Genomic DNA, 22,764 nt, shown 5'->3' with positions numbered 1-22,764 from the left:
AAACCGAGTAGGTAGCGTTGGTCACATCCTCCATTTCAGACTACTAATGCAAACTGAACAAAAAAAATGAAAAAAAGAAACGAAAAGAAAAAGAAAGAAAGAAAGAAAGAGAAAATTGAATGAGCGCTATTTTTCTGCTAAATGTATATCAAAAATACCCTATATTGAAAGTCTAAACTCTATCGTAATGAAAAGTTACAAATGTTTGAAAGTAAAAGTTTTTGTTCCTCATAGATGTAGCATGTTTCAAATTTCAGGACTGGAGATGTTACCCCCAAGGCACGAAAAACACGACGCCGAAGTTCCCAGTTAATTAGATTTTCCGGACCAGGTACATCGGTCCAGGTAACTTTGGAACACACACACGATCATGAGGTGCGTGTGTGTGTGTGTGAGAGAGAGAGAGAGAGAGGGGGGGGGAGGGGATAAGTGAAAGATACAAAGACAGAATAGGATAACATCAAGAAAAGGACAGAGGGAGACGAATATAAATATGAAACATACTTATCATTACAGTGTATGATATAGAACACACACACTGTTTACTTGAATTATCACCAGTGATACCTTGTAAGTTCTCCAACAGAAGATGAATCTCTGTTTGCAACCATTATCTTATGCGAAAAATTGATACTACCTGATGGGTAATCGAACCGAGATTTTCCATTTGGAACTCTAGCACTTTGCCAATACACCACCGGTTGCTTTACCTAAACTTTATTTAACAAATGATGTAGTGTTTCTTTCTGAGAACGATAACAGGTAAAGTGTATACTGTAGATCAATGATGTGTTTGGAATGTCCTGATAATTCCCTTGCCCTTTCCCAACCAACAATCGTAAATAATCTCTATCATGACACAGGTGTTTGCTTCCACATTCAAACTTATTGCTTGTCCAGTATGGTAAATCGATTCTTCACAATTACTTTGTAAAAAAAATCAACTTTGTCGTGAACAGGATTTGAACCTATATTAGATAGCTGTACTATTTATAAGGCCATTACGTTACCCCTACATTATCATGACACCTCAAATTACAAACCAAATATTACTTTAGTCCTGATCTTTGGAACGAACCGGCTTCTTTCTGTAAGGTTGTTGCACCAAAGTGCACAACGAAATTAATTTATTCGACGGCCTAGAAATTAGTACACACGAATAAAGGAAAATATACAATCCAGGAAAAATTACAGAAATAAAACATATTTTGCAGTAATTTCGCCGTACAAGTTCAAAAGTACGTGTATAATAATAATAATAATAATAATAATAATAATAATAATAATAATAATAATAATAATAATAATAATAACAATAATAATAATAATAATAATAATAATAATAATAATAATAATAATAAATGTTCACATTCACAGTATAGTTATTATTATTATTATTATTAGCATCAATTACCTGCTTCGCTGGGTTAAATTGAAAAACGTAATATGTTCTGTTACTCAGTCACTTTTTAATATTACTAATGTGTTCTTTGATATTAGTCGTTTTCGATGAGTTTTATATATCCCCTTCGCACCCTATGTTCAATTTGTCGCTGTGGTAAAACTCTTATTTCGCTAAACTTGACAATGCTTTTCCAACAATGAGCACGGATTGCAGAGAAAAGCCATAAACTCTAAAGTACCCCTATAGACTCTCCCCGAAATTAAATGCATTGATCTATTATTTTCAATTAGAAGTCATTTTCGCTTCTATTTTACTAGTGCCGGAATTCTTCTTCTTTGTATCTTTGTAGTCGAGAAAAAATAATACTAATACTATTACTATTACTTTTACTCCTCCTCCTCCTCCTCCTCCTCCTACTACTACTACTAATAATAATAATAATAAATTCATAGAAGAAATCCAATAAATACGAAAGTAATTCACAATTTCCTTCATAATGAATGGAATTGTCAAGTACTTTCGTATTTATTGGACTTCCTTTATGAATATATAATTACTCATTATAGTGAATAAAATGATCTACAAAATTTGCAAATTGCGATAAAAATTTAAACTTGTATCGCAGTTTGCTACGTAATATGTAAATGATTTAAAAAACGCTTATATATACGGTATTGAAAGGTTATATATATATATAACCTCGAACAGCGTTTTCTCGAGACGAGTCGAAACAGTCTTAAATCTCGACTCGTCTCGTGCGCATCCCTACCGAGAAGTGAGCCGAGACAACAGCTCATCCCAACCAAGCCAACTCGAGCCGATGGCTCATCCCAATCGAGTCGGCTTGAGCTGGTGGATCACCTTAGCAGAACCGAATCGAGTTGATGGCTTACCCTAACCGACCCAGGGGCGGATCCAGGACCGACTTCTGGGGGGGCGGTGGGTTGTCATACTGCTACTTTTAAGGACTCCAAATTTTGGGACAGGTTTTATTTATATATATAAAATAAGAAAGTTTCCTCTTCTGGGGGGAGTGATTGCCCCGATCGTCCCCCCTTGGACCCGCCCCCTGAACCGACCCCACTGGAGTCATCGGCTTAGTTGAGCCGAGTCGAGCAGAGCCGATGGACTCGTTTCAACCGAGCCCTCTCGAGCCGAAGGCTCACCAGAGCAGAGTCAAACTGAGTTGGTGGCTCATCTCAACCGAGCCGGCTCGAGCTATATGCTTAGTTGAGTCAAGTCGATGGCTCATCGTAACCGAACCAGCTCAAGACGTCGGCTAAATTGAGCCTAGCCGATGTCTTATCCCAACCGAGCCGGCTCGAGTTGTTCACTCAGTTGAACCGAGTCAAGCCGGTTAACATCACTCCCCGGGGTGGGCTTCTGCTTGGGCTCAAAACTTCGATCGTGCAGGTCTTAGCCTTGATGGTAAGAAATACAGTATATACTTATATTGATGCCCACCATATTTGAAGCTGTCTCGTTATAAAATCTATTGTCGTCTCATTATCGAGACGAGACGAAATGCGAGCAATGTTCCCTCTCGTAAGCAACACTAAAAGTATTCCACATTAGTGCTTACATTTCTCATAACTTTCGCTTTCCAGTCTAATCACTCAATCAGGCCATGATTTCAAAACGAGCTAAAACGAGCTGAACGAGCGAGCCATTTATCAAACTCGACTCGACTCGAAACTCGACCTCAAAACAGCGACTCGACTCGGAACTCGACTCGAGAAAATTACCTTTGGCTCGACTCGTGCCCTCTCCTAGTCAAATTGGATTTCAAGCAAGCAGCAATAACATCTCAAAGAACACTGTTCCAGCAGGAAACGCGCATTAGTGGCTGTAATTTTCATTTTAATCAGTGTTTGTGGAGAAAGGTTAAGGAATTGGGACTTATAAAAGTGTATAAATCAGTTTCAGAGGTGAGGCTCTGCCTCAGAAGGTGTTCTGTCCTAACATTATGTGTTGCTGTTTTGTGTTTATTTCTAATATATTAATTGAACTCTATTATAAATCACGAAAATAAATTACTTATTCATTGAACGTTAATCCTGACTTTGTCCCTTACACTTTTTCTGAGCTAGATCTGACCAAAAATCCCTAAATATGCTCATAACAATGGACAACTGCGTGAAAATGAGTGACTTGTGATACATCACTCTGCAGGGAAGTTGGTCTTTGGATAATTCCGTAATACTTTCTCGTAATTAGAAATATCTCAATATGTTGAAAACGAAGAAAGAAGAATATTATGTTTCAACTTTGAGTAAACACTGGCAAATAGTAACGGAAAAACTATTAATGAAATATGTTTAAAAAAGCAAAAATAAATAAATAAATAAATAAATATTTCTAGAAGTTCCCTTTAAATATCATGGGCAGGCGTTTGACCAATCACAGATAAGGATTTGTTTACATTTTTTCAGTTTCGGCCAATCACAAACAAGTTTGTTTACATCTTTCGGATGTTTCTACCATGTATTCTAGTAAATACTTTTGGGTCAATCCATACGAAGTGGTCCAGAGGTGGTTGCTCGACCATCTCCAAAAATTATAAAACTTTGAGTGTAACGAACCTTGTGTATGGGAAGGTCAATAACACTATTCACGTTGTCGTATGCACAAGTGTTCCTGAATGGCGGCCATCTTTGTTGTCAGTGGAGTGCCAATTTTTGCATTTGCAAGCGTTTACGAAAACTACAGTTGCTCAGGACGTATGAATCAGACGAACTCCAAACAAAAACGAATGTTTAGAGGAGAGACTGAAGTAAACTGAGAATATATACTCTTGCTTCTAAATAAATATGCAGGGTTGCAAACCAATTCGTGAAGTCACTAGAAAAAATACACTTTTAAAGGAGCTGTATTTTGGAATGGCATACTGTGAGGGGTTCATAAATTTTTTGCTGCATACTATTGCTTGTAAAGAATCTTCATAAATATGCACAGCTATGGTACTACTGGCATCGTAGATTTATGGGGGTCCGAAAGTTGAAGTTTGTGATTTTGATGCCATGTTTGGGGCGTAATATCTCAGGAGGACAGTGCCAAAAATTGCTGCTTATGCCACAATGTAATTCTGCATGTGAATAAACTATTGCAAAAAATCACGACTGACATTACATGGAGAAAAAAAGTGAAGACATCGTAAAAACGCGAAGAAAGCGCGCGCATGGCGATGGTCGTAACCCGGAAATATTTAAATGTTTTGGTGTACTTCATGCTAAATCTCAAAAACTACGAATTTTTCAGCAATTCGGCTCGCTTTTGTTTGTGTTCAGTGGCGTTTGTTTAGTCTTTCTACAGGGATGTAGCCAGCAGGTTAATGTAGGAGGGGCCCGTCGTTTTTGAAGGGGGACCAAGCCAAAAAAATGTGTTGCTGCTAGTGTTTTTGAGGCCTGAACAAAACCGGAAAATTTTGGTTTCCTTCCGGAAAACTAAAACCACTGCTTTTTAAGCTTATTATTATTATTATTATTATTATTATTATTATTATTATTATTATTATTATTATTACACTTTTTCTACATAAATTATATTCCAGATAGTTTTTATTATGTTTAACCCAGAACTATTGTCCCGTACCAAATGTTATACCTTTCTGCGTAACTATTCCAGTTTAAGCCCTTGTACAAAAAAAACTATCTCTCTACATAAGGTTGATTTTCTTTGAAATTGCATTTAATTTCTTTAAGATTTCCTAACAAAAATATTTATTTATTATTCGTGACTAAACAAACAATTGTTTTATTAACAGCTATATCTTACTTCCTGTTTTACACCAAGTAGCATTTAAAAAAAAGCGAATGAAATCCAAACTGAAAAATTGAATAAAAACGTTGTTTTTTTTTATCAAATTTTCCATCTGATAAAAAACATGTTTTATGAAACACTAGATAGAGCATATAAAAATATAATGTACTTACAAATTAATTTAGTACCAATGTTTTATGGTAGTATTTATAGTACCTTGTTAAAACGTTTGTCATCAAACTGTCAAATATAAATCGCAGTAAATTGTGTAATCTGCTGTCACAAAAAAAGTATACCATGCTACTTTCCGATCGGTATAAGGAAGAGATGCCATCAGCGGCGTAGCGAGCATTACAAGATTTGGGGGGGATGAAACTTGACATTTTCAAGTCTTGATTTTAAAAATTGCCAAGTCTTAATAAAAAAAAGAAAAGTGTTTCGAAAATCTTAGTCTCACTTTTACCAACCCTGTGGAAATCCATTACAGCAATCTTATTTTCATATTCGTCCCATTCCATGCCTCGTCTGAGATACGAATACGAACAACCCTTGTTCCGCTTTCGAGTACAATTTTACACCCCAACTCAGGATCGTTATCACCATGCACGATGCACAACTGCTAATTTGACAACTTATGGCTAGGTTAAGTAATCCGCGTCAACCAATCCTCACGAGAACCTCTAAAGCTATAATCTGTTGTAGAAATACATTGAAAAAAGTAGAATAAGGTAGGCTATATTTACTGCTTGTGATATAAGGATATATAATTTACATAAACATTCAATTGAGAGGTTCAATGAGAAACCAGGCTAACCTGCACACAAATACCTCCTTAGCTCATCTACTTCATATTTTAAGGACGTTTGGTAAAACGTCGGATCTTGTGTGGTAGGGTGCGGAAAAAGGCTCTGGCAGAGAAGGGGAGAAAGCCTGAGAGAATGTCTTTGTAGAATGATTTTCTACCAAATGGATAATGTAATTATGTAGTTAGAGAAGAGGAAAATACACTATAATACATATTATAATGTGAGATTTGATTCTACATTAAATTCATTATTTATTATCGAATTGAAATAGTGAAATTTATTGTGAAAAACAGGGTGCAAAATCCTTGGGAAACAGGGGAATTCCCCCCACTGAATATTTTTGGACAAAATTCCCTCACTAAATCCTTGCTGGTGGGATAATACAGTGAAATAATGTAAGAAGTTTCCAAAATAATTACCGTAATTCATATGTAATCAACATGTATTTCATATTTAATTATTAGATGAACTAGTGATCAGCGGTATACTCGTAATACCTAACTTTGTATAGTTTACTACTTCTGGATGCCCAAACACGTGAACTTTCTATATCGAAATTTGAAGCATAAAAGTGCGCAAAGCTTTTTTTTTTTTAAAAAAAACTCTTCAGTCCTCCAGTCTCCTCCCACTTTGATTTCATGATTTCCCACTCTGATGAAATAACATGTTGAATACCGGAAGGAAAAATACTAATATATAACCTCCCTTTTAGGCGCCCCTCCAACCACGCGCCCGGGGCACGTGCCTCGCTTTCTCCCCCATAGTTGCGGCCCTGTGAGCTACATAAGTAACATACAGCGGTATATGTAATGCTTTGAAAATGAAATGAAATCTTTGAGTTTTACGTCCCACGGATGTAATGCTTTGACTTACAAATGCCATAAAGAAATGAAGAATTGCAATTTTTGTTTAACTTTCGAAAGAAGCAATTATGGGATTACAAATAAGGTAGGAAAGGCAATACATTTGTATGAAAATAAAGTGAAACACACACTGGTCTATGCTTTCACCCAGCAGACGTATTGTTTTGAACCCCAAAATGTAACTTTTGGAATCGCATTTAGGTTCACAGCGGAAGCGACGAAATGACTTGACTCCAGTGCCGTGCCGTGGTAACGCAGCGCTCACGAGAAGAGTAGGCCTATACGACCGCGCCCCCGTACATATTGACAGACCAGCCGCGAAACGCCAACATGCTTGGCGCGAAGCAGTAGAAAATTTTCAAAATCAAACCCTGCTTTTTCTTGATTTTGAGCACTTTTAATTACTTTTTACCTTGCATTTTATACATGTGTGCGCACATGTATTTTCCTCCCAAAGTTTGTGTTCCTTTACATCTGCACCCGGGGCGGTCGCCCCACCCCAACGCACGGCACTGCTTGACATCCATTGTAGCTTTTTTTCCCACCGAAAAACACCCCCAGAAATCTATTGTGATACCATTTCCAAAACACATTTTGTTCAATTCTCCCTACTCGAAAAGCCCTGTAAATGGAACCTTACTGCAAAACAACCGAAATAATCTATTGTTTTCCTCCGTATTAATATGATCACTTTTTGTTCCAAAGGGAAAGGTATATTCATACACAAAGCAGACACGGCTACACAATATATTCACTCTGGTATCAAAATCTACTTCCCTTTGATAATTTACTATTAAAAAAAAAACAATTTAAATTTGTCAGATTTACATACTATACATAGTAAAAAGTTTATACTAACCAGTCACTGTCTTGTTCTTATTTTATTAATAGCCCTACTAATTCTTATTATTCTCTTATTAGTCTCCACAATCTGCGTGTTGTCTTGTATACGCTCTTGTATCAAATGCTTTTGCGTCCAATGCTCTACCTGCAATCGAAACGCTTCTTCCATCTTTGTTTTAATTTTGCACGCCACCTCTATTCAGCTTTTGTCAGTGGTACAATTTTCCGATTTTTCATTAAAAATTCTTCAAAATGTTTAGGAATATCAAATGAACAAAAGTGAAGTATTATCACTTGCAGAGTCGGATTTAGGTTTAGTGGGGCTCTAAGCTGTTGAAGGTAATGGGGCCCTTTACGTGTCTAGGTGAACGTAGGCACCCTATATACAGAAATGGATAAACTAATGATATTTTAGGAAGCAGGCTAACAGAAGGGGCACCATTACTTACATCATAATAGCCTACACAACAGGAAGCACTGTTGCTACGTCCTACGTATATGTAAATTTTATTTTATTGATTGACTTTCTTATACTTTGGAAATGGATATCCAATTTTCTTCAGGTTTTCGGGGTCCCCAAGACAGTGGGGCCCTAAGCTATAGCTTGTTTAGCTTACACATAAATCCGGCACTGATCACTTACAACAAGTAAAGAAGCTTTCAACGAATATATCAATTTATTTCAAGATAGGAAACTACACAAAATTTATGCCAAGTCTATAAAAGAACAAAGCGGCATTCTTTAAATTGCCAACTAGGTATTTTAATTTGCCAACTTGTTAAGAAATTGTGAACTTTGGGGGAAGGGAAGCTTCACTCTTACCCCCCTTAACGACGCCCCTGTATACCACACTATTTTTCGATCGGTGTGGTAAAATAGTATTTTCCATACTATTTTACCGTAAATTATTAATTATATGTAAACTTCATTATTTTTAAATGACTGAAGCAACGTAATCTTACGATGATGTTTTATAAGCTGGTCATTTGGGGAGGCAAGAACTCATTTTGGGGGGCCTGGCCCCGATGGGCTCCCCGCGGCTACACCCCTGTCTTTCTAGCTCCATTATCATTGCCACGTCTACAGAGTGGACAATTTATCTTGACCACCCGCCATAACGGACAAACCAAAAGAGGGAGAAACGTGAAACTTTGCAAGAAGCAACTACAAGAAGAGGAACATCTTTGTATGTATTAAACAGAAAGACTCAACAAACAGTGTTGCCAACCTAATATAAAGTTATATTTTTTTTCAATTGGCATTCCGTCAGATATTACATATTTCAAATCAACGTGTCAAACGTAACCTTAAAATATCACGTTTGTTATTCAGTGTTGCAAACTGAGGATGTTACAGTATCACAAACATCCAAAGTTCGGAAGCCTCTAACGCAAATACAGCATAACGGAGATCCACAGGATAATGCACATCAAAATTATTTTAGTGTTGGATATCATGGTCATAGTATGACTTGTTTCGAATGAATAGGAATGAAGTTACTATTGCTTGAAAATTTTAATTTTTTTGAAAGAATTTATTTCGAAAAAATGCTGAGATAAGTATCATATCTAGTTACTTGTACGGTTTGTAATGGATGTGTAAATTTTTTTGTCGTTTACCACACTTCGATATCTCAAACCGTTCCGGAGACATGATAAACATTACTGAAGTTTGCAACACTGCTTAAATCCTGTAATTGCGAAAGCTTGTTATAATTACAGCTACTAAAAGCTATTGCTGTAATGCTATAGAAAAGAAGGGAAACAACAATCATTTTAAATATTTTTCACAAATATGCCATTTTCAGCAGGACATATAGGTGTAATGCAAACTTGTGAGCACATTAACTTCCGTAACTGAGATTGGATTCCAATGATACTTTGCTGATACATTAAGTGCCTTAATACCGCGGTCCAGTTCGACGATGGGTGTCATAGGTGCAAGGAGGAGCTAACCCCCTTACGATATAGACGTGGCAATGATCATGGAGGTAGAAAGATGGAACAAACGCCACTCGCAAGCTTTCGTCCAACTGAACACACACACAAAAAACGGGCCTAATTACTGAACCATGCGTAGTTTTTGAGATTTAGCATGAAATATATCAAAACATTTAATTTTTTCGAGGCTACGACCATCGTCACGCTCGTGCTTTCTTCGCATTTTTACCATCTCCTCACTTTTTTCTCTATGCAATATCAGTGATGGTTTTCTTTTTCAATAGTTTATTTACATACAGAATTACTTTGTGACATAAACAGCAAGTTTTAGCACTTTGCCCTCCTGAGATATTGCGCCCTAAACATGGCATCAAAATCACAAACTTCAACTTTTGGACCCCCATAAATCTATGGTGCCAGTAGTATCGTAGGTGTGGATATTTCTGCAGACTCTTTACAAGAAATAGTATTCAGCACAAAATTTATGAACCCCTCACTTTATGCCATTCTAAAATACAGCCCCTTTAAAAGTGTAATTTTTTGTACTTTTACTAGTGATTTCATGCATTGGTTTGCAACCCTGCATATTTATTTAGAAGCAAGAGTATATGTTCTCCGTGTACCTCAGTCCCTCCTCTAAACATTCATTTTTGTTTGCAGTTCGTCTGACACGTACATCTTGAGTAACTGTAGTTTTCATAAACGCTTGCAAATGCAAAAATTGGCACTCCACCGACAACAAAGATGGCCGCCATTCAGGAACACTTGTACATACAACAACCTGAATAGTGTTATTGACCTTCTCATACACATGGTTCGTTACACTCAAAGTTTTATAATTTTTGGAGATGGTCGAGCAACCATTTTCCTCACCTTTGCACCAGTTCATATGGATTGACCCTTTTCATTATCTGTATAAGTGATTCTTATATTTGGGTTTACATGGTCTTAGTGTTATGAGAAACGTTTGTATGTATGAATGGATGTATGGTGAGTTAATAATGGTTTTATATTCTGAAAGATGTTTAGTCTACTTTTAGTATGCAAAAAAGCCTCGAGTCCCTGAAAAAGTCATGTTATTCTCCCCTAGAACAACTTCGTGGCTACATCAATGTTACAAAATTTGGTCTCTGTGCAGCAGTTGATACTGTGCGCTTATCCTTTATCTGAACACCCGAAAATATCCTGTCTTAACTTGAAGAAGTTATTTCGAAAAGTACCGCAAATGTACCAGTAGCACAAATGTCGATACTTGAAGTACCACAAATGTCGCAGTATCGCAAATGTCGATGCCGCAAGTGTTACGCTTTCAGGCCAGAACTGTATGTAGTCAAAAATTTGATCGAGACCGGTCGGGTGGTTCAAGCGATTAAGAGTCACAAACATAGTCACTTTCAATTTGGATCTGAAGTTTATTTGTTCATATACACCGCTACGATAACGCATCTCTTGTTTCAGGCCATTCTCGACGTGAAATCTTGAGGACAAGAATTTTCCTATTCGGACTTTACTTTGGAATTCATTTAAACACATCTTAATATAACTAACTTTTTCAGTATTCCATATTCTGTAAGGATGTCGTGCAATATTCCCCGCTCTAACCAAGTTACAGCTTTCTAAAATTAATAATTGATGTGCAGTGGTATTGTATTCCCATTTCTTTTCGAGTATTTGTCGAATTGTAAATATTGTAAATATTTGGTCGATAGTTGATTGATTTCACCTAAATTCGCACTGACAATCTCCAATAACTTTCATCTGTGTATGGAGTCAATCTTTCAAATAGAATGTTTGAGAGGATTTTATAGGATATTCATAGAAGAGAGAGGCCTCGATAATTACTATAATCAGTTTTGTCTTTGTTGTGAATTAGAACAATGATTGGTTCTTTCCAGTCTCGTGGCAATTCCTCCTTGTTCCAGATAACAATAATGAGTTTGTGTGTTTTGTTCCACAATTTCTCCCCTTCAGCTAAAATTAATTCAGCCGGGATTTCGCTCATATCTGAGGATTTGTGTTTCTTTAATTTCTTTATAGCAATTTCTATTTCTGTTTGGTTAGGCTCTGGAATATACAATTCTCCTGTGTGTATTTCCCTTTCTCCTAGAACATTAGTTCTTGACTGCGTGTTAAGGAAATTGTCAAAGAAATTTTTCCATGTATTCAAGATGCTATCTGTATCAGTGAGAATTGTTCCATCGGCTTCCTTTAATATATTAGCGCAAGGTTGATAGCCTTTCTTAAATTCGTTGATGCCCTTATACATGTCCCGAATGTTTTTGTTTTTACTATTATCTTCCAGTTCATTAATTTTAGCTTTCAAAAAATCTCGTTTGTTTGTTCTAACAGTTTTGGAAGTTTCCCACTTGGTGTCAACGAAAATTTGTGTAGCTATGTCGTTTGGATTTTGTGGCCAACGCTGTTTTGCCTATTTCTCTTCACTAGTTTAGTGTATTCCTGATCGAACCATGGTTTATTCCTATGTATTTCCGCGTGCCTCAATTTTTCTTTTGCTGAAATTAAACCTCTCCATTTTTAGATGTTGAATGTTTCTTATATTCAATGATAATCTCTCTCTTATTATTGCTGCTATTAAGTAGTGATCAGTGTCACAGTCAGCTGCCTTGAACGACCGAACATCAATTATGCTAGACTGCCTTCTTCTATCTACTAAAACGTAATCAATTTGTTTACGTGTTTTTTTCTTCATCTGTTGAGGTCAAAGTATATTTATGAATGTCGCGATGTAAGAATTTTATAGTCTTCACGATAAGGTTTTTGGATGTTGCGAAGTTCATAAGTCTAACACCGTTATCATTACTTTCCTTATGCAGACTTTTATTCTTCATAATCGGTTTGAAACTATCCTCTCAACCTACTTTCGGATTGAAATCCCCTAATAGAATGTTTATGTGGTATCGCGGGTGTTGGTCAAATACCCCTTCTACTTCTTCGTAAAAACTGTCTTTTATATCGTCATTCTTGTATTCTGTTGAGACATGTGCTTTCAGAACAATAATATCACACCACCGATCGTTAAGAGTAATAAAAGAAAATATATCATTAACAAATTTAACCCATGTAATTGCCGATATTCTTCGTTTGTGAACAAAAATCCGTTCCTAGATGGTGACTTTTACTTCTTTCCATGTAAAAGAACGTAAAATTTCCGAACTCCATTGCTCCCTTTCGTTCCCATCTAATTTCCTGAACTGCTACTAGGTGCTACTAGGTACTCTGACTCAGTTACTACGGATTTTGACGTGTCTGCCTTATAAAGACTTTTTATGTTCCATGTTCCAAGTATCATTCCATTTTACTTTACTGTAGTCGTGCCAAGTTATCAGTCCTGGTCCGAGGTTTATGTGAATGTTTCTGAACAAGTGGCGTTTTTACAGGATGAGGTTGTAGTCTCACGCCAAACTTATTCAGTATATTCCACGACTTCTTATTCAGTATATTCTCAGCTAAGCTCTATATCTAGAGACCTTCTCCTCGATTCACAACCTGAGGACATGCCATGCCGTAGTGACAGCGACCCACGTTACAGACAATTATTATTGCTACACTTGATAAATGAATGAAATAGGGTATAAATGATATTTTTAATTTGGCGTTACACAGTTATGCATATTAGGATAAAAGAGACGGATAATTAATTAATTTAAATGAATATGAAAGAATTTGTGGAATGAAAATATGCAAGTTAATGGAGAACCTCAAGAAAACCCACTGCACGATGGTATTAAACACAAACTCACATAAGCAGGGATCGAACAATGATGCCTCACACCAGAGATAAGCGTTCTAAAACTTGTCTTTCTTTTCTGAACCTTATGGTCTCTTTCTGACACTTTGAGTGACTACCAGTATCGACAGAAATATGAAAACGAAAACATCGAAGACAGTTAAAAACTCGCCTATTCTCTTTAGAGAGACTCGAATAGCCATGAATTTTACCCTATTAACGCTTCAGACCCTATTAACGTCAGGTTAACGCTTCAGACCGCACAGCTACCAGTAAACCACTGAGCCACTGCACTCTTTTTATGTGACAAAAGTTAGAGCCACGGTTTCGTAGTCGGTAAGGCATCTACTTACTATTGGACGGCACAGGATCGATTCTTGATGGGAGCCGTAATTTTCCGTTCAATGCAGAATAGGATCTCTCTCAGCCCCTGTAAAAATTGATATCCAGAAGAAATAGGTGGAACAAAGGCGCCCGGAAATATAAGATTTTAGTCTATGAGTTCAAAACAAACTAAAATAAATAATAAGAGAAATTTTGATTATATCAAAGTGCTTTCGTTTTTGTAAACTGATATGTGAATGATAAATTTATTTTCCTGATTATGTGATTGTATTTTATATAAAACATAAGACGTTTACGATATTACATATTGTAGATTTTGAGTTCATTTTTGTTTTATTTCTACAGTTTACTTCTCCAAAAATTTGTGTAAGTTCTTGCTATTAATTATTTTTAGTTGTCGTTTGAAATGTAAAGTGTAATTACTTTTTATTAATTATATTTTTACCTATTTTTTTATAAGTATCGTGACAAACATTTCTAGTTTCTAACATATGTTCAGTTTTATTTTATAAGTAAACTAGTTGAAATGTTCGTTCTTCGTACTGGTAGAATTAGTTTATAGGAAAAATATTTGAGCCTCCTTTCTCCCCTTAGGATACGCATATCGGCGAAAATATAATAATATAAACCCCATAATATTTTCCATTTTTGGCGTGCATTTTAAAAGCGCTTTAGGATGCGCCCTTTGGTCAAAGTTACACGATAAAATTCCAGCTTGAAGGAGGTACAATATGCAAAAATTCATTTTAAACTGTTGGCGTTATCACAAACAACAGACAACATTGTTTTTAAGGAGAAGTAAGAAATTATACTAAATACCCTCCTTCCCCTACTTAAAATAATAAAACAGGGAGAGATATGTTCCCATATTTTTAAACAGGAGTTTATATAACGAGATTCTTTCCTAACTTGACAGGCTCGCAATACTTTTGGCTGAAATTTTGACCCTCTCTTCTCCCTTAGGATACGCTCTTTAATCAAAGTAATATGAAAAATATTAGCTCAAGGTAGGTACTATCTATATTCCAAAGTTTGTCTCAAACTGCTCAACCGTTAACACATGATGCGATCAAAAAACAACAGGCAATATCGCTTTCAACGTGAAGGAAAATGTTACTAAAAATGTCCTTAAAACGAACATTTTCAAAAATTCTGAGACACCTGTCAACTAATTTTTAATGAGGAGTTTATACACAGTACAGTCCGTAAGTTCCCTGACTAGGGCCATTGGAATTAAAATAAGAAGGCCGGTATCATTTTTCTTTTATTTTGTTTATTCAAAATAGGCTCCGTTTGAAGCAATACACTGCTGAGCACGTATTTCTTTTTCATGGCTTTTGAAAACTTCTGCGGCAAGGTCGGTCACTCCTTTTTCAATATCCTTGATGATACCGAATCTTTCACCCTTTAGTTGCAACTTTTTTGGGGAACAGAAAATAACTTTGTGGAGACATGTCTGCAGTGTACGAGGATGGTGCAAGTACTAAAGAAATGTACGAAAAAAATAAAAAAGAACATTTTTTAAAAACACACTTCTTTTAAAAAAAGTAAAATAAGTTCTGCCGTAAAGGAAAAACGCATAATACAAATGGTAATAAAAAGTAAAAACTAATTTTTTTCTCAAAAAATTACTTTAAAAAAATGTATTTCTGCAAGACAAAAAAGAAAAACAGAGGAGAACTCTCGTATACAAGCAATTTATAAAATTTTCAATACTCATGTAATATTATATGTAACTATACCTCAATTTATATCCATAATAAAAAAGAAGATTATAATAGTATTATGTAGTATATTAAGATAAGTATCTATAAACTATTTTATATACCCCCAAAAATAAGGTCAATAATATGATACTGCATATATACCCCCCAAAAATATATACTATAGTGCAGAATGTTATTTCTTACTGCAAAAAGCTATATAGTGTTACACTTAATTATAAAAATAACATCATATTATAACACTGTACTAAAATTTAGTGTTTAAGGGGGCACGGTAGCTCTGTGGTAGAGCGATTACCTCTGGTTCGCGGGGTCCCTGGTTCGATCCCGGACAAGTAAGTTTGTGGTGGACAACATCACATCCGTGGATTGTGTCGGGCACTCCCGTTTCCTCCCACATTCTCATTCCATCAATACTTCCATCATGATTCACTTGTCTTAATCATCGTCTTCCTTAGCCGAAAGGGAGAATCATGGGACGTTAAACTCAAAGGATTTCATTTAATTTTCAGTTTAATATTTCATATAGGCATATTATGAATTATATATAAACAAAAAATATATACTGTAGTGCAGAATGTTATTTCATACTGCAGAAAACTATATAGAGTTGCAATTTGTTATAATATTGTACACTACTAATAAAAATATCATCATATTGTAATATTATTACGTCAGATGTACAGAATTTATAAATTGATTGTACCTTGTATATAAGAACCTCAACACGCTTTTATTTTTAGTCATACATAAATATATTTTAGGACCACGGTGGCTGAGTGGTTGAGTGTCACATCTGGTGCAGGGGGTCCTTGGCTCGATCCCAGATTGCGCCAAATGAGCTTTGTGATGAAGGAACACCGTGTGCGTGGGTTTTCTCGGGGTTCTTCCGTTTTCTCCCACTTTTTTATTCCACCACTTCATTCATTTCTCATCATCACCGTCTCCTTTAGCCTAGTGAACATATAAAAAGATTTTTAAAAAATAATTTTCTTGACATTTTTAACTTTTTTTTAACGGTTTCTATTATTTTTTTACTTTTTAGTACGACTTGATTTATCATATAAGGAAAGTACGTTTTAAAAAATGACTATTTTTTTTCTATATATCAGTAGTATTTGCAGACGTAAATAGGCTACTGCTGCACGGTGATGATCATCCGTATTGACTGGAAAACTGAACATAAAACTTTTCAGCGGAGAGTTAGCATTTTCGCTGCATTACATTGCGGATAGAATGTTCAAAGACTACTTAAAACGTTAAGCACTATCTGAGTATTGTATCAGTTTGTGCAGTTAATTATGGTAATTGAATGCAGAACATCTAATCTAAATTTGTATATACACAGAAGAACAATATTGTCTGTTTCCAACAAAATAGTGACTCAACAACTAACCAAAATTCGCTTTACGTCATTGGGGAAGACACATTGTTTTTTTAAAAATAAATTTATAGTTTCTGTATATATATATATATATATATATATATATATATATATATATATATATATATATATATATATATATATATATATATATGTGTGTGTGTGTGTGTGTGTGTGTGTGTGTGTAAATCGGATCAATTGTGACTGTAAATAGTATTGGATACGAAAACAATCTTATCAACTTTGTTAAACGGTTTCTTCATCCATAGGTCAAGGAAACGTCATCACTTGACATTACTCAAGCTCCAGTGGTGTTCGAAGATTGTGAGGTGCATTTTTTGAAGTATTGACCTTGTGTCGTGCCAGCAGAAGAGCTGGTTACATATACAAATTTCGTATGTCTATAGATGCGTAACCGAGCATGTAGAACGCTTCAAGTGAAACAACAGCTTTCCAGTACAGAATAATGAATGTAGTTCCCTTAGTGTTGTAGAATCATATTGTAGTGAGTTTTTCTTAGTATGTCTTTTAAGGTAAGAGCAAGTGTAATTGTTTACTATTTGTTTTAATTTCTTTTTAAAGAAACGAGAACTACTACATACTAATATGGATACCGAGAAAGAGAGTGTTTGAATGAAAGAAAGAAAGCAAAAAAATTCATACTTTTTTCTTCCAAATTTTGCACTTCCGGTATTATTTCCAGCCAGGAAAAGAACATTTCCTCTTCCCGTTAATGCGCCACTGTCTCCTGACACTCACGCAAAAAGTTAATTTGAAATTATAAACTTTAATGTTTTCAGAATTCAGTAAGCAATGTGTTACGTTCTTACAAAAATAAACAAGAAGCATATGCTAGTTAGATTTTTTTTTAAGACAAATACTACTACCATATTTTAGTTAATATTTACAGTATGTTAATGAAAAGTTAAAAGGAAATATTACTTTAGTATACAATCTTACACTAATAGAATGCTCAAACATTTTGTTTTCGTGGTCATGACAACTTAGAAATAAAAGACATCTAACGCGAAAAGCTTCAGAAACTACACCTATAGTACATTCCTTTTGCGAACACTTCATATCATATGCGTACAGTGGCTGAGCGGTCATCCATAGCACATCTTGCTAACGTCAATATGGACAGCTTGATTAGAGCATGCTTCAGTATCAGCTTCGTCTTAATAAATGGTGTGGATATGGTACAGCATCAATTGTGAACATGGGTGCAATAGTGGTCCCCTAGGTCCACAACACAAAAATATAGAACAAATTGCACGATAATTCTCATCTTCTGGTATACATCTACAGTCAAGCATGCAAGTTGAAAGGTTCTCTATTGCTAGATTAGCTGCCCAAATATAACCTCTGTAAAATAATTTTCAAAACAGAGTGGATAACTTTAAGGTTGTGTTTTTCATTCTTAAGTTATTGTTAGTGAGCACTAACACACTCAGGTAGACAATTGCTAGGTTTACAAGAATTTCATTTTTCTCGAAACCTACATATGAAGGTTTACACCCAACTAAATCGTTTTGCTTAGCTTAAACAAAACTATTGATTGGTATTTGTCATCTTTAGATAATTTTCTTTGTTAAACGCTACTAATATTACATAATTTATTCCATGTGATTTTTAATTTCGTCCAGTAGTTTTAATATACACTCTCTAATTGCGCTTTCAAATTTGCTCACTTTGATCATAAATTATCTGATAACATACGCATGTATGTCGTACGCTAAATTTTACTTTCCAATAATCTTTTCCTTCAAATGGTAGTTACATTTTATGATCAGATCTCGTACTCTAGCTTCTTGCAGCTGCACGTGAGTGAGATATCTTAAAGAATGGGGAAGGTACTTCTTATTATGGTCATTACTAGTAGTGGTACTACAGTGATAAGATAAGATGATAATCAGGATTTTTGACTAACTGATTGATTGACGTGGGGATTTAGATAAATGAATGGAACCGTGTTTTTCCACGAATTTGTCCTCGACCGCTTGATCGATCTGGATGATCTTTAGTACATGAAAAGATCATAGCCCAAGCAAAGTTTTATCTTGTTTTTTGATTAAAATATGTGCCTTAAGGGGAAACAAGAGGAAGGCAAATTTTATGCAAAAAATCAGTATCTCACAATATTTTCAACTTCGGAAGATGAAGCTTGGTATATATATTCTTCATTAAAATAATAGGATCCGTGACTTAGCATTTTTGAAAATTTCTGTTTTCAGGAGAGACCAGCGGTCATCTTCTATGTATATCCTTGTCCGCTAACTCCTTCTAGCTGCTCCGATTTTCATTATTTGTGGAACATAAGTGTATCTTGGCCTACTTTACATATTTTTTAGCACATTTTTGGCAAGGATATGAAGGGTAAGGGGTATGACAGTAAAAATATGTTTGACGTATAACTCCTACTAGACCGCAGCGCCGATTTTGATCATTTTTGATACATGAATGGACCCTGGCATAACTTAAGTTTTATTACATTTTCAGCAAGAGGAAGAGAAAGAGTTAGGAGGTGATATGTAAAAATAATTGAAAACGATCGATATTAGTATCCAGTAAACAGTGTTTGGAGTTGCTGAGATTATTAGTAACACTCCGGACATTGTTGAAGTCCAAGTGTAACCCCATCAGTATGGTCTAGGGTGGGAAGAAGGTGTGATATGTTAAATAATAGAAAACGTTCGAGATTAGTATTCAATCCATTAGATGAATAGTGACAGTGCCGATATCGTTTAAGTTCTAATTAATCTCCCATGCGTATCCCAAAGGGAGAAAAAAGTTCAAACACTTTACATAAACCTAATCTCCTCGTTCGAACAACGGGCGTTTTAGCTAGTATATATATATATATATATATATATATATATATATATATATATATATATATATATATATATATATATATATATATACAGTATAAAGAATGTAACGAACTTTGTCCTCAACTCCTCCTAGACCGCTGGACCGACTTTGGTGATTTTTGGCACTTGACTCGACCTTTGCCTAGCTTCGGTTTATATCACGTTACTTTAACTAAAATGTGTTTGTTAATGGGGAACAGGAGGTTCAATGTCATTGCAAAAAATTGAATATCTTACGATCCTCTCATCTTAGAAGATGAAACTTGGATATGAATTTCTCATTTAATAAATGCGAAATTCGAGGACAAACATCTTTACACTCATTTATATAAATTCTTGGAATGCTAAATCGCTTGCAAGAAACTGTATGTCGAAAACTCGTGCAGTTTTTGCTTTACGGAAATCAGTTTTGAAACCAGAGGTAAGTTTCGACTATTTCCAGGTTTGATAGAATGTTGTGGGTTGTAATTAACGATGTAAGGTGGAAAATTTTCCGCTACATTTTTCCGGAAAATTTTCCGTTCTAAAAAAAATATCAGTAATCAAGTAACAATTCATCAGTAATCATAAAATTGATTGATGTATAGAAATGTTAAAAGTGAAGGATCGTTTAAGGAATCTGAAAATTTTCATGGTTCAGACAATTTTCAGTACTATGTAGAAACAAGTTAAACAATTTCTCATGAATCGAAATATTTTCTGTCTTATATGGAAAAATTGAAGAACTTTTTATGAGCCGGAAAATTTTCATAATTTTGAAGCAAAAAGTAAAACAACTTTTTGTGAATCGGAAAGTTTTAATGCTCTGTAGAAACAAGTGAAAGGAATATTCATAGATCGGAAAAATTTTATTACGATGTAGAAACAAGTGGAAAAAACTTTTCATAAGCCGGACAAGTTTGAATATTATATATAGTGATGTTAGGTGGAAAATTTTCCACTATATTTAACTGCACATTGAGCTACAAAATTGAATTTCTGAGAGGAAAGTTAGTCAGCAACAAATTATAATTTTCCAATTAGCTTTCGGGAACCGGAAAATTTTCTAATATTTCAAGTTGGGAAGTAAACTTTTACAGTGTTTCTCTCTCTTCATCTGCGAGCTCCTTTGTTGCTAAGCGGTTAGCGTACGCGTCTTTGGCATGGAAGTCCTGGCTTCGATTTCCAGCGGGAGCTCATGTAGTTCGGATTTCACGTTAATCAGTTGGTCCCGTCTTATATAGTCTCGCTGCTGAAAGGGACGTTAAAGTCAAAATCAACTCAATTCAACTCTCTCTCTCTCTCTCACTATGTGTGTGTGTGTGTGTGTGTGTGTGTAAAGCGCCGAGAACATACATCGAGTTCGTGGAGTACAAATATCCCATTCTATTTTTTTAACATTTAAATTTATGAAAAGTAATTAATATTTTCCGATTCATAAAAACATACTTCACTTATTCATACATCGTTGATTAGCCGTAAAATTTATTGGTAATAAATATTGTCTTAAACGTTTCATGAAGTGAAAATCTAACGATTCTTCATTTCTTCAAAAATGTTTCAAAAACTTCAACCCGTTCTTCCCTCAGAATCCACCTTTGATCTCACAAAATTATATTTCGTCAGTTTAATACGCGTAAGACGAAATTTTCTCATAGCTTTACTATTTTTCTAGATTTACATACTGCAACATTTATAAATAAGTAGAGATAATATAAAGTGCCTACTGTAAATTTTTGACTATCCAAAAGTAACTCATGAAAACAAATACTGACCATTTTCTGGAAATAAACATTTATTTATTCATATATTCATTCAGAAGAGAAAGTGAAATATAACTAACAAGGAAGCTGATTTGTCTAATTGTTCTTCCAATAAAATGATAAAAGAAACGTAAAAATCTGCACTATTAGCGCTGCGTTCTAAACGCAACAAGTAATTTCATTTTAATTTACAAAATATATATATATTTCTATTTTATGTATGTAGGTACTTGTTCTATCGAATCGTCATTATTTCCAAAACATTTCTATACATAATAATGGTAGTTTTACAATACAAATATCTGCTCTAAGATGTTGATTATACAAAATTCAAACATTGAAATTATGATTTACGAGTGTTAAACACAATAAAATCAAAGCATTTCTTCTTATTTTCTGTTACAAAAATAATCTTCATAAGGAACTTTTATGTAGTTATTTCATTACATAGGCAGGCCTATATGTGAAGAAATAGTGGAATTTTCTATTTTTCAAATAATTGATAAATTCACAAAGGTTTGTTTTCGATTTCTTGTTAAATTTTAAATATTGGAATGTGATTTTTGTTCTCTATGAACTCGATGTATGTTCCCTGCACTTCACACACACACACACACACACAAATACAGGGAGAGAGAGAGTGAGAAACACTGTCTAAATTTTTACTTTCCAACTTGAAATATTAGAAAATTTTCTGGTTCCCGAAAGCTAATTGGAAAATTATAATTTGTTGCTGTCTAATTTTTTGCTTCAAAATGAAAGTTTTTCGACTCATAAAAAGTTTTTCAATTTTTCCATAGAAGACAGAATATATTTCGATTCATGAAAAAATGTTTCAATGTTTCCTACATAGTACTGAAAATTGTTTGAGCCATGAAAATTTTCAGATTCTTTAAACGATCTTTCACTTTTTAACAATTTGTTTAGAACGGGAAATTTTCCGGAAAAATATAGAAGAAAATTTTCCACCTCACATCGCGACTAAATAACAATGTTGGAATAAGTGGAGTATGTTTTTATGAATCAGAAAATTTTCAACATCGGTTGTGATAGTATGTTCTCTTGAGATCCAGAATCTTTTGTTGAAAGCAACTTCTCGCATTCTAATACAACTTTGGTTCTGTGGCGATAAATGTTGAAACTGGAAGACGTTAATTTGAACCATTTCTGGCTTGAACAGAAAGTTAACAAAGAAGATGGAACCGCTTAATCAATTGCAAGAAATTGCATCTCTATAGATCTTACTGTTTCTACTCTACGCAAATCGGAATTGAAACCAAAAGTAGTAGCAAATTTGAATCACTTCTGATTTTGATAGAGTGTTGCAGGTT

General features: G+C 34.8%; 1 protein-coding gene across 1 annotated transcript in view; it reads left to right on the top strand.

Annotated features, from left to right (window-relative positions):
* The first annotated feature begins 17,124 nt into the window (after positions 1-17,124).
* mRpS33 (mitochondrial ribosomal protein S33) overlaps positions 17,125-22,764 on the top strand; it is a 463,548-nt gene continuing 457,908 nt past the window's right edge. The window contains exon 1 of the mRNA XM_081762257.1: positions 17,125-17,351. The gene's annotated coding sequence lies outside the window, so the exon portion shown is untranslated. The remainder of the gene's footprint in view (positions 17,352-22,764) is intronic.

This window comes from Thermobia domestica, chromosome 6, assembly GCF_964235325.1.
Source record: "Thermobia domestica chromosome 6, izTheDome1.hap1.1, whole genome shotgun sequence".
NCBI lineage: Eukaryota > Metazoa > Arthropoda > Insecta > Zygentoma > Lepismatidae > Thermobia > Thermobia domestica.
Note: the sequence above shows the minus strand (reverse complement) of the source record. Positions and strands in the feature narration are given on the sequence as shown.